We start from the raw sequence: 13177 nt of genomic DNA on the forward strand, positions 1-13177 counted from the left end.
ATCCCATCGTCGCCATAAGACCTATCTGTGTCGGTGCGACGTAAAGCAACTTGTAAAAAAAAAGAAAAAAAGAAAAAGAAAAAAAAAAGACTATCAGAGCCCAACGCGTCGTTGTGAGCCTCACTGGAGGGTCGTTAGAAGACTGAACTTCTCTTTGAGTTTCTCTTAACCTTGAGCTTCACGAGATGAGTAAGCATATTCACTGTCGGCGGCCTCATTAAAACTTCGTTTACTCAAGTTACATCATAGACTATGTGTCATATTCGTCCTCCACGCTGAGGATGACTAATGAGTAGAGTGTGAAGCGGATTTAACGAACTCTTCCTGGCCTTTTTCTCAGTTTGTTGGGATCGACACTTTATGCGTATTTGGTCAAGTATCAGGGTCAAATGCCATTCTTGAAAACCGTCATCTTCTAGAAAGTTACAAGCCTCAAAAGGTGAAAGATGTTTCGAAAAAATCGAAAATAGGCTCGACTCAGTTTTTGTTTGTCTGTCTGTTTGTCCGTTTGTTGCGACTTAACGAGAAAATGACTAAACCGAATTTCTCGAAACTTGGCTACCTGATAGGTATGTTAACACCCAGGTCCGATCTGGGATATCTCTATAAACATTCAGAATTAACACCTGAAAAAAGTAAAAGTAGAATAAAAATAGATTCTTGAATTATTGACCAGTAGGAACTATTTCGTTCACCTCTGTGGTGTAGTGGTTAGCGTGATTAGCTGCCACCTCCAGAGGCCCGTGTTCGACTCCCGGTTTTGCCACGAAATTTGAAAAGTGATACGAGGGCTGGAAAGGTGTCCACTCAGCCTCGGGAGGTCAACTGAGTAGAGGTGGGTTCGATTCCCACTCCAGCCATCCTCGAAGTGGTTTTCCGTGGTTTCCTACTTCTCCTCCAGGCAAATGCCGCGATGGTACCTTACTAACGGCCATGGCCGCTTCCTTCCCTTTTCCTTGCCGGTCCTTTCCAATCTTCCCGTTCCTCCACAAGGCCCCTGTTTAGCATAGCAGGTGAGGCCGCTTGGGCGAGGTACTGGTTCTCCTCCCCAGTTTTATCCTCCACCCAAAGACTCGCGCTCCAGGACACTGCCCTTGAGGCGGTAGAGGTGGGATCCTTCGCTGAGTCCGAGGAAAAAACCGACCGTGGAGGGTAAACAGATTAAAGAAAGAAAGAAAGAAAGAAAGAAAGAAAGAAAGAAAGAAAGAAAGAAAGAAAGGAAAGGAAAGGAACTATTTCAGTGTACTGCCAGGACAAAACGAAGAATTAAGAAAATATTAAATCAATAATAATAATGAATTGCAAAACGTACAGGTGCGTGCACTTATGTGCATGCTCTGTCTGTATATCTGCAAATACTTTTGTAATTAATTATTATTTGCAGGTATTTGCTACGTTAGCCCCCTTCCCTTGAAAGAAATAGGTAATTGCTTCATCATCATCATCATCATCATCATCATCATCATCATCATCATCATCATCATCATCTTATTCTTCTTCTTGCCCGGTTTTATCCACATATGTGGGGTCGCGGGTGCGAACTGTGTCGCAGAGATGGATTTGTCCCTGTTTTTCGACCGGATGCTCTTCCTAACATTAACCCTATATGGAGGGATGCAATCACTATTGAGTATTCATGTGGTGGTTGGTAGTGTAGTACGTTGTCTGAACATGAAGAGCAAAGTGTTGGGACAAGAGCCAGAAGAATTAATCAGACGCGATTACAATCCCCGACCCGGCCGGAAATCGAATCCGGGACCGTTTGAACTGAAGGTCACATCGATAACTATTCAGCCAATGAGTCGTACAGGTAACCGCTCCTAATTGCCTTCATTCTTAAATACCTTTCATGAAATTTCATGCAGAACTTTTCTCATGTTTCTGTAACAAACAAACAAACAAATAAACAAACAAACAAACAAACAAACGACGAAAAATGACATGACTTCACATTGTTCCAAGTTACAGTAAACTCATCAATCAAGCAAGAGACGTAACCACCTACAGTATATACGTAATCTTTCGTATAACTGACTGGGACTCAATTCATGGCTATATTGGTGACACTCTCTTGATAATGTAAATAAACCACTATGTCCACTTTTCTCCAAGTTTAATTACAAACCCAGATATATCTCTAGTGAGATATAATTAGTGCTATATCTTCTGGTACGAGCTGGAGTAACTTTAAGTCTGACCTTTTACCTCAATAACTTCTCAACTTGGGAGCGTGTAATGGTGACCACAGGGCTGCTAACTAAGTCTTGCTTCAGCATACTTATTCCAGGCTTCCGGCTTTCATTTCTAATCGAACTCCCTTTGCCATAACTTGTTATCAAGCAAGTGGCTATGATTTGCATTTAGCGCTGACGCCCAGATGGCAGATTCCCCATCAGGTCATTACGTAGTCTTTTCTTAAATTATTTCAAAGAAGTTGGAAATTTATCGAACATCTTCCTAGGTAAATAATTATTCCAAGCACTTATTCTTCTTCCCATGCGCCCTCTTGAATTCCAACTTTATCTTCATCATCATCATCATCATCATCAAGATCTTTCCTACTTTTAAAAAATCCATTCAATGTTTAGATTGATGCTTTCAAGGCCCGTAACTGTAGACATGATGATAAACTTTTGAGCGTTCGCCGTGTCAAGAAAACAAGGTGAAATCCTTTACATTATTGGATAATAATATTGGCTTTACGTCCCACTAACTACTTTTACAGTTTCCGGAGACGCCGACGTGCCGGAATTTAGTTCCATAGGAGTTCTTTTACGTGTCAGTACATCGACCGACAAGAGGCTATCGTATCATTAGGGCTATAGTTTAACAATTACATACAATTTGCAACAGATTGAACATTATGATGAAAGCTTATTAAAGATGAAGTGGATGAGAATTAAAAAAAAATATTATAACAATAATGTTTTTAAATATATGAAATAGAGGTTTGTTCAGTTCAGTGTCACAAAATTTCAGGTGACATACTAGGGTATATCTTGGTCTTTCGAAAGCAGAAGAATAAAAAATTAAATGCTGCACTGTTTGAGAGGACCCACGAAAGCATAAGTAATCATCTGAGACGTTGATGTTAAATCGCTCGAAATATGATTTAAATTTGCCATGGCCAGATAGAAATTGTGTAAGCACAAAATTAGGCACGAGCACTTTGCACTAGAATCGATAGTGGATCTCAGGAAAGAACAGTTCTCTCGTATCCTTTTTTGCTTGTGGTCCAGATGTTATTCCACTAAAGAGATGTGTGATTTCTAAGCTTCCTTTTCAGGTAACATATCGGAGCTTTATCATTTGATACGTCGATCGCAGATTTTGCAGCGTCTTCTGCTAACAGGTCTGCTTTCTTATTTCCAATTGTCCCCGTGTGTCCTCGAACCCAGCATAAACACACGTGGGGGCCATTCTGGATTATGGATCTTATGTCTGCAGTTATTGGATTTAAATTATACTTGTCATTTATTGCGTTTAGTGCTGCTTGTGAGTCACTGTATACCTTTGCATTTTTGCCATTATCTACGCACCAATGTAGTGCTAACTTTATGGCCCAATGTTCAGCTCGGTAAACTGAACAGTATGAAGAAAGCTTATGTTGTTCTGAAAATATTTCAAGATCGTTTTTCATATACCACGAAGGCACATCCAACTTGGTCATATTCATCATTGTCCGGTATGCGCAAGCCGTCTGTATATATTATAGAGCCATGGAAGCTTGAGCAACTATCGTTGACAAGTTTCTTTCTTTTTTTTTTTTTTTTTTTTTTTGCTAGGGGCTTTACGTCGCGCCGACACAGATAGGTCTTATGGCGACGATGACAAGTTTCTTTAAGATACTAGGATATCCAGATTGAAAATAATTGCTCTGTTCCTCCACGGTGATCTTGATAATGGGCACTGATGAGATTCTATTTTTCTTCAGTAAAGCAAGCTCAGTCCGCCTCTGTGGTGTAGTGGTTAGTGTGATTAGCTGCCACCCCCGGAGGCCCGGGTTCGATTTCCGGCTCTGCCACGAAATTTGAAAAGTGGTACGAGGGCTGGAACGGGGTCCACTCAGCCTCGGGAGGTCAACTGAGCAGAGGTGGGTTCGATTCTCACCTCAGCCATCCTCAGGGCTGCCGACAGTGAGGTTCGAGCCCATTATCTCCCGAATGCAAGCTCACTCGCTCGGTAGTGACGTAATACCCAACAACCCCTTTCTCCCCTTTCCCACAATGCAACAAGTGTGGAAATCCTCATCCCTTGTATGCCCGACGATGCAAAACTAGACCCGCCTCCTCCTCCAAACCATCTGGAATGAGTCGCCCCCATTGCGCACCTTTCACACACTCACTAACCCCTACCCGTTCCTTTATCTTCTCCAACCATTGATTGAAGACATGGTGTGATTTATCACCTTCTCCCTATGCAACATACAACCCTACAACCCACCCCCATCCTTGTCCGCCTTCAATCAGCTGAAAATCAGACCTTGAACCTCCACTTTCAAACATCCCACTCCAGCTTAAACAAGTATTTTCACATTACCCCACTAGAAATCCTTATTTAAACCACTCCTCCCGTATCCATACCCCTCCTCATCAATTCCAATAATCATTTTTCGATACATAGGTCCGACTTCTAAGCTGATTGACCAGCGTACTCTCCTTCTGTTCAGAGGGTCCCGAGTTTGATTCCTGACCGAGTCGGGGATTTGAATGGCTTCTGAGTCTTTGCGGGTGTCTCGACACTATCCTCTTCATATTCAGAAAACGCATACACTAGCAAAAATCACAGAAACACGGAATAACGATGTGATCCCTCCACATAGGATTGCCGTCAGGAAGGGTATCCGGCTGTAAAATAGACCAAAATCCACATGTGCGACGCAGTTCGCACCTACGACCCCACATGTGTGGGAAAAGAACTTGGGTCTTCTAAGTGGGATAATGGGTGGGTTGGAGGGTCACCAACACAGTCACGCAGTAGAGATTGGGAGAGCAGGAAATTTCACCTGCTCATCCATTAATACACCCCATTAAACATACTACGAGCCACCCAGCCGTTCATCCAACGACTCGTCGTCATCTACCCACCGACTCATTTAGCCATCCCCATGTAACATTCATCCACAGTCATTCGCCTTTTAACATAGCCCCACACAAGTAATTGCTACTACAAGTCACCACACCTTGTTAAATACTGATCTTCATGGCAGCACTCAGCTAAAATGATCAATATTCATACACTCCCCCTTAGCCAAAATATCATTCATTCCCCACTGTAACAGTAAACGTCCTCCAACACCCCCGCCCCACCTATCTCACTATTTTCCAAATCATTTTCAACATCACCGCTTCTCCTAACCAGGTGCTGCCCTCTATGTGGCCCACCCTATCCCCTCAGGGGAGGTGGCGGTGGTGGTGGTGATTATTGTTTTAAGAGGAAGAACAACTAGGCAGCCATCCTCTAAATAACACTAATGAGAGGGAAAATTTGGAAGGGATCCGACACTTCGAAAAATGAAGGTATGGGCCATAGGAAGACACGGGCCACGAAGGACGTGAAAATGAAAGACTCCCTAGGCTTCACGACCTAATAACGTCGGGGTCGAAAAAGAACAAGAGTTGATCAAGGGAGGTCGGATAGAATAGATGAAAGTGAGGAGTTTGGCACAAGTAAGTCGAAGCAATGTCATGACTCAGCTAAGGGAAAAGGTCTTATGGTGACGATGGAACAGGACAAGACTAAGACTAGGAAGGAAGGAACCGTGGCCTTAATTAAGGAATATCCTCAGCATTTGCTTGGTTAAAAACGGAAAATGGCTGTGCGGTTTGGGTCACGCAGTTGTCAACTTGTACTCGTTCGGCAGCCCTGAAGATGGTTTTCCGTGGTCTCCCATTTTCACACCACGAAAATGCTGGGGCTGTACCTTAATCAAGGCCGCGGTCGATTCCTTCCCACTTCTAGCCCTTTCCTGTCCCACCGTCGCCATAAGACCTATCTGTGTCGGTGTGAAGTGAAAAGAAGAAGAAACCGGGGAAAAATCATTTTCAGGGCGCTGACATTGGGGCTCGAATCCACTATGTTCCGAATGCAAGCTAATAGCTACACGCCTCGAACCGCCTTAGCCAACTCGCTCGGTGGACTGTAGAATAATGATCTGGCAACAGAGTTGGGAATTCTGGAAAATAACTGGAGGTTATTCATATCTGCAGCTCCATCGAGAAGCAACTCCATCTTTGACTTAGTTCAGTGTAGCGCGAGTTCCTGTTGCCAGGTCCTAGATCCTAGATCGTAACCGTGGATAGCGGCCGAGTGGCCTAGTTAGTTATCCTGAGAGTCAGGATACCCTTTACTATGTAGTAAGTGTGAGCAACCTGAATATATATTCTGAGTCATGGGCCTGCCTGTACTCAGGGGACTAGGAATACCTAGCCAACCTTGGTCCTTGAACCGTTAGAATGAGCATTCTGACGGGGACTGTAAGTAAGACTAGCACTCTTTCACACATGTCTTGATTCATTCTTACAAGGCCCTTAGGAAGCCTAGGACCAACGGGAATGATGGAGTCTCACTTCCAATTTGAGAGGGCCAGAGACTAAATTTCTTAAGTGCATTCAAAATCTTGGCGCTTCACTTCGTTGTTGCTAGCATGTTGTACAGTACATCTCTAGTGCTGCACTTGTTGACACGCGACAAAATTACATCAATAGGAATTCCACTTTTGTTCCTAGAAAGCATCACGATCACAAGATGACAATATGGAGATAAAGTTGGAATTCAAGAGGACAAATTGGGGCAAATAACTTATTCGTTTATGGGAAGGGGAGTTAGTGATTTGAATAACTTACCAAGGGAGATGTTCAATAAATTTCCAGTTTCTTTGAAATCATTTAAGAAAAGGCTAGAAAAACGACAGATAGGGATTCTGCCACCTAGGCGACTGTCCTAAATGCAGATCAGTATTGATTGATTGATTGATTGATTGATTGATTGATTGATTGATTGATTGATTGATTGATTGATTGATTGATTGATCGGTGTCCAGTTCCTTGGCTGAGGAGGTTCAGAGGTTCGATTACCTGCCAAGTACGGTTAATCCTCTGGCTCGGGATTGGGTTTTTGAGATCATCTTAATAGACAACTTCATTTATTTAAAAAAAATCACACTACCGATCACCACAAAACACGCAACATCCCTCCACATATGGTTGGCGTCAGGAAAGGCACCCGACCGTAAAATTAGGTTTAATCCATATTAGTAGTTACATGGAAGAAAGGCTAGGTATGCAGAAATTCGCAGAAAGTTTGCCAACATGGCACCCCTTTAGATGGTCCGCAACCCCAACGGTAGCTGAGGCCATTATTATTATTATTATTGTACAGCTCCTTAGCTGAACGGTCAGCGTACCGGCCTTTGGTTCGGAGGTCCTCGGGTTCGATTACCGACCGACCGAGAATTGTAATTGCGTGTGGTTAATTCTTCTGGCGCTGGGGCTGGATGTTTGGGTTCGCCTTAATCTACTTCGTTTAATCTACGGAATCGCATGCGATCGTAAAACTGGTCAAGTTCTCATCAAGTGCCGACCCCAATAAAATTGGAAAAGCCGGAAGAAGAAAGATTATTATTATTATTATTATTATTATTATTATTATTATTATTATTATTATTATTATTATTATTACATGTTGTTTTACGCCGCACTGACACAGATAGGTCTTATGGCGGCGATGGGATAGGAAAGGGCCACGAGTGGGAAGGAAGCGGTCGTAGCCTTAATTAAGATACAGCGCCAGCACTTGCTTGGTGTGAAAATGGGAAACTACGGAAAACCATCTTCAGGGTTGCCGGCAGTGGGATTCGAACTCACTGCCTCCCAAATACAAGCTCACAGCTGCGCGCTTCTAACCGCACGGCCAACTCGCTCGGTATTATTATTATTATTATTATTATTATTATTATTATTATTATTATTATTCCACTTTTCTCCACACCCTTGAAGGGTTGCGGGTGTAAACTGTGTTGCACCGTATGAGCTTCCTAACATCAGCCGTATATGGAAGTTTAATATTCATTATTGTATGTTTCTGTGGAGGTTGGTAGTGTGGTGTTTTGTTTGTATATGAAGAGGATTATTAATTATTATCGTGTGGCTATTACTAGCCGAGTGCAGCCCTTGTAAGGCCCTCCGATGAGAGTGGGCGGCATTTGCCATGTGTAGGTAACTGCGTGTTATTGTGGTGGAGCATAGTGTTATGTGTGGTGTGTGAGTTGCAGGGATGTTGGGAACAGCACAAACACCCAGCCCCCGGGCCATTGGAATTAACCAATGAAGGTTAAGTCCCCGACCCGGCCGGAATCGAACCCGGAACCCCCGTGACCAATGGCCAGCACACTAACCATTTAACCATGGAGCCGGAGGACATATATACATATACAGGAAGGACAGCAGCACGGAACTCAAAGAACGAGTGAGGTTAGCGTGCTGGCCTTTGGACACAGGGGTCCCAGATTCGATTCCCCGCGGTGTCGGGAATTTTAGCCGTAATTGGTTAATTTCGCTGACACGGGGGGCTGGGTGTATGTGTCGTCTTCATCATCATTTCATCCTCATCAAGACACGCAGGTCGCCTACGGGAGTCAAATCAAAAGACCTGCATCTGGCGAGCCGAACTTGTCCTCGGACACTCCCGGCACTAAAAGCCATACGTCATTTCATTTTTCATTATTATTATTATTACTATTATTATTATTATTATTATTATTATTATTATTATTATTATTATTATTATTAAAGCGTCGTAAGTTGAGAAATACTCACCTGTATTCTCTCCACCCTTCGCGCCAGACCTACTACCTTCATGCCATTCTTGACCAGCGGCTCTGTGATTTCAGCGCCAATACCAGCACTGGCTCCTGTTACCATAGCTACACGTCCGGCCCCCCCCCCCCCAAATATTTCCTGAAACTAGACCAAGGATCAGCTGTTGTTTTACGTACGGTACGAACAACTTAAAAACATGCGCCGAAATGTTAAGTTAACGTAGCGACAAGAATCTACTAGCAGGGCTCAATAGGACCATACATAATTCTCCATATTTGTACTGCTTAAATGAAAGGAAGACACTTAGGATTGTGATGCGCGGGGATATTTCCCTGTAGAGGCCTCAGTATTGAGAATGTAACCGTGTGTTGACAAATGTCAAGACATGAAGAAAGGGGCAATTAGCAAGGGATTACTCAGGAGGGGGCAGAAACGTGACCACCGAGATAACGGGGGGGGGGGGGGGGGGGGGGGCACGTCCAGAAACAGTTGCAAGCTTACAACACCGTGTCAGCTTTTGCATATCGGTTCCAGGAAACAACAATGTCCTAGGGATCCTCGGGTTGTACCGTGGTTGAGAGATGTGCTGTGTTTAAGTTGCAGCGTTGGGAAGACTGTGACAGGATTGTGAGCTGCACGTTAGTTCCCCATTTTGTGCCATATAAGTAACTTTTTTTGAAGAGGCACCGTTTTGTCACTGAGAAGCCAACACTATGTGCATCCTCGGTAGGTTATGAAAAAGTTTATTTTTTATTTTTACAGTAGCAAGGCAATAGCGGAGTCGTGCCTAAGTTCGATAGGTAGGCCTATATATTTTGCCAAATGCCCGGGGACTGATTGGAACCTCAAATGGCACCATCAAAAGTGCGGGTAACTATTTTGTAATTGGCGGGCGTGATAACTCAGTTCCAATGTTCTATCTTCTCATCAGGACGGCCCAGGCTTGAATCGCAGTCGATACATGAAACATTTTTAAAATGGGAAGTCACGTTCTATTGATACGGATTCTGCTTAAAGCACTAGATCCCGTCCCTTACCTTCCCTTACACTTTTGAGCCAGAAATGCATCATTTATGGTGGCGTAGTTTGAGTAGCCAACCATTCTTCGGACTTACCTTGTACCTTAAATGGTGAGTGGGTGCAGTGGCGTACCCACAAAATAATTTCAGTGGGCGGGGTGTAAGTCCAGGCCAGTAGCGTGGATACAACTTTTCCTTGGAAGGGGTTGTGAAAAGATTTTTTATTTTTTATTTAGAATTTGCTTTACGTCGCAGCGAAGGTCTTATGGCGACGATGGGAAGAAGCGGCCGTGGCCTTAATTAAGGTACAGCCACGGCATTTGCCTGGTGTGAAAATGGGAAACCACAGAAAACCATCTTTAGGGCTGCCGATAGTGGTGTTTAAACCCACTATCTCCAGGATGCAAGCACACAGCTGTGTGCCCCTGACCGCACGGTCAACTCGCCCAGTGATATAAAAAGAAAGCCGGTCCTACCGAGTGCGGTGACGGATCTTCAGTAGATATTGTTGGTTTTGATTGTTACCATGTACAATTATAGTTTCTGTACTCTTAACATACACCGGCTGCATTATTGAAACTGTTCGTAAAATTGATAATATCGTTCTTCGTTTGTGAGGAAGTAAAATCTTTATTTAATTTGTCTTCTTAAAAAAGGAACCACTTTGGTACTACACTCCGTGAAGGTGACTACCTTCCAGGCCGTAGATATTTCGATTACGGGACACTCAAGGAAAACTCTACTGCACCCAAAAACAAGGTTGTATTCTCCCCATCCCCTGTCTTTCTTCACTCTGTCAGTGCCGGGAATCGAATGCAGGATGCCTTAAGTCAAATTCGAAAATAAGGAGACCTAAAAATAACTAGCCGGCCCCACAGTGTAGGGGTAGCGCGCCTGCTTCTTACCGGAGGCCCCGGGTTCGATTCGCGGCCAGGTCAAGGACTTTTACCTGGATCTGAGGGCTGGTTCGAGGTACACTCAGCCCACGTGTTTATAACTGAGGAGCTATCTGACGGTGAGATGGCGACCCCGGTCTAGAAAGCCAAGAATAACGGTGGAGAGGATTCGTCGAGCTGACCATACGACACCTCGTAATCTGCAGGCCTCGGGGCTGAACTGCCGTCGCTTGGAAGGCGATGGCGCTTTGAGGCTGTTACGTCATGGAGTTTGGTTTGGAAAAGTGAACAGAGAAGGAAGCGACACCTCTGCATGGCTCCTTAGCTTCCAGCTAGTTCTTCCGTCCGGCCTCGTGCATTTAGGACAGTAAGAAAACGTACGCCTTAATAAATGCTCCTCATAAAACCTTTGTAAAAATACTAACTGCATCTATTCATAAAAATAATCACAAACGCCTTCTTTTCATGTGGCTCAGTAGGTTGTGTCTCTGTCCTTCTGAGTCCGAGTTCGCAGGTTCAAATCCCGGCTTGGATCGGTAACCCTTAAAACGGTGTTGAAATGGCAACAGATCAGTGTCGTTGGTTTCTGACACGTTAATAAAAACTATACATACGAATATTAGAGTCACAAAACTCTAACTTTATACTACTATATTCTGTATCCCAGGCTTGTGAGGAAAGTAATTAACAATTTACTTTACGTCGCACCGACACAGATAGGTCTTATGGCGACGGTGGGATAGGAAAGGCTTAGAAGTGGGAAGGAAGCGGCCGTGGCCTTAATTAAGGTACAGTTCCAGCATTTGCTTGGTGTGAAAATTGGAAACCATGGGAAAACATTTTCAGGGCTGCCGACGGTGGGGTTCGAATCCACCTCCCGCATGCAAGCTCACAGCTGCGTGGCCCAAACCGCGTTGGAAACTAATAGGACAAGGTAAACCCTAAATAGCATATGTTGTAACGCGTATTTTTCTTTACCAACTAACAAAAGATCTATACCCATACGCTTTACATTATATATTTATTTATTTGTTTGTTTGTTTATTTGTTTATTTAATTATTAATGCCTTCAGTACAGTGGCGAAGTTAGGGCTTCAGGCCCTCTCGTACACTTAACCACATACTAATCAGAATCTTAAATAAAATACTGAGATAGGTACTTAAAATGTTAAAACTGCATAAATTAATAGAATTGAAAATAAATTTAAATAAATTACTTACTAAATTAATATCAGAACTTATTAATATTAAAAACTCTTTAAAATGGCTAATCCTCAGGATATTGGAAATAAATCGCAGGCAGGAATTCAGTGCTCGTTGAAGTTTAAGTGTTTCTTCTCTCGTCATGCCGGGCTGAGTGGCTCAGACGGTTAAGGCGCTGGCCTTCTGACCCCAACATGGCAGGTTCGATCCTGGCTCAGTCCGGTGGTATTTGAAGGTGCTCAAACACGTCAGCCTCGTGTCGGTAGATTTACTGGCACGTAAAAGAACTCCTGCGGGACTAAATTCCGGCACCTCGGCGTCTCCTAAAACCGTAAAAGAGTAGTTAGTGGGACGTAAAACAAATATTATTATTATTATTATTACCTCTTGTCATGTCAACTAAAACAATCAAGAATAGGGAGAATGAGTGTCTGTATTCGTTTGGCCTGTAGCTCAAATGGAAATACATCCCTCTGCCGTTTAAGAGGGTGAAGAACTCCAAAAATCTTTTTACGTATTTGTTTCGTGTGATCACACCAATCAACTGCTTCATTCTTCATTACGCTGGGATTTTAAACCGTTTTACTGTAGGAAATAATTCAGTAGAATAGGCGGGATTGCGACACTGTTTGAGCAGCTCAGTAATTTTCGTGATCCAATTATAATTGTCTGAGTTTTTTTGCAGTTTGGTATAAGAGAGCTTCGTTGTGCATATACAGTACACTGAGTCGTCGGAGGTCCCTGTTAATATCTTGTCTTGCAGTGTCGATATATTTGAAGATCGTCAGCACAGAGGTCATGTGTGTTATTTCCTGTCACAGATGGTATGTCATTGATAAAAATACAGAAAATTAGGGGCCGTAGAATACTTAAGATGCGGTTAGATTCGAAGTCTGTGTCATCTAGGATTTGTTTGTAATGTCGAAATAACGAGTCACGGTGGGCCATCATTCTCTTGCCTTCATCATCTAGCCATGGACAAGAAGGGCGAGAAACCTGTATTCGACGCGTGTGTGTATATCTTTGTCGCATTATTTGTATTAAATGCCACTTCTTTATTGCTTATCACATGACCATTATTATAATAACATACCGTTTTTATTCTAAACCAGAATATTGCATCCTTACTCAAATTGTTTATTCTTGCATGCATTTCACTTGTACTCGGAATATATGAAATGCTGCAGTTATTTTGGGATGGGAGTAACAGATGTAGCCGGGGGACGGGGGTGTCGTACAA

General features: G+C 43.3%; 1 pseudogene; it reads right to left on the bottom strand.

Moving 5' to 3' along the window:
* Nucleotides 1-13177, bottom strand: part of LOC136864621 (dehydrogenase/reductase SDR family member 11-like) — a 56808-nt pseudogene that overhangs the window by 15326 nt on the left and 28305 nt on the right.

This window comes from Anabrus simplex, chromosome 1, assembly GCF_040414725.1.
Source record: "Anabrus simplex isolate iqAnaSimp1 chromosome 1, ASM4041472v1, whole genome shotgun sequence".
NCBI lineage: Eukaryota > Metazoa > Arthropoda > Insecta > Orthoptera > Tettigoniidae > Anabrus > Anabrus simplex.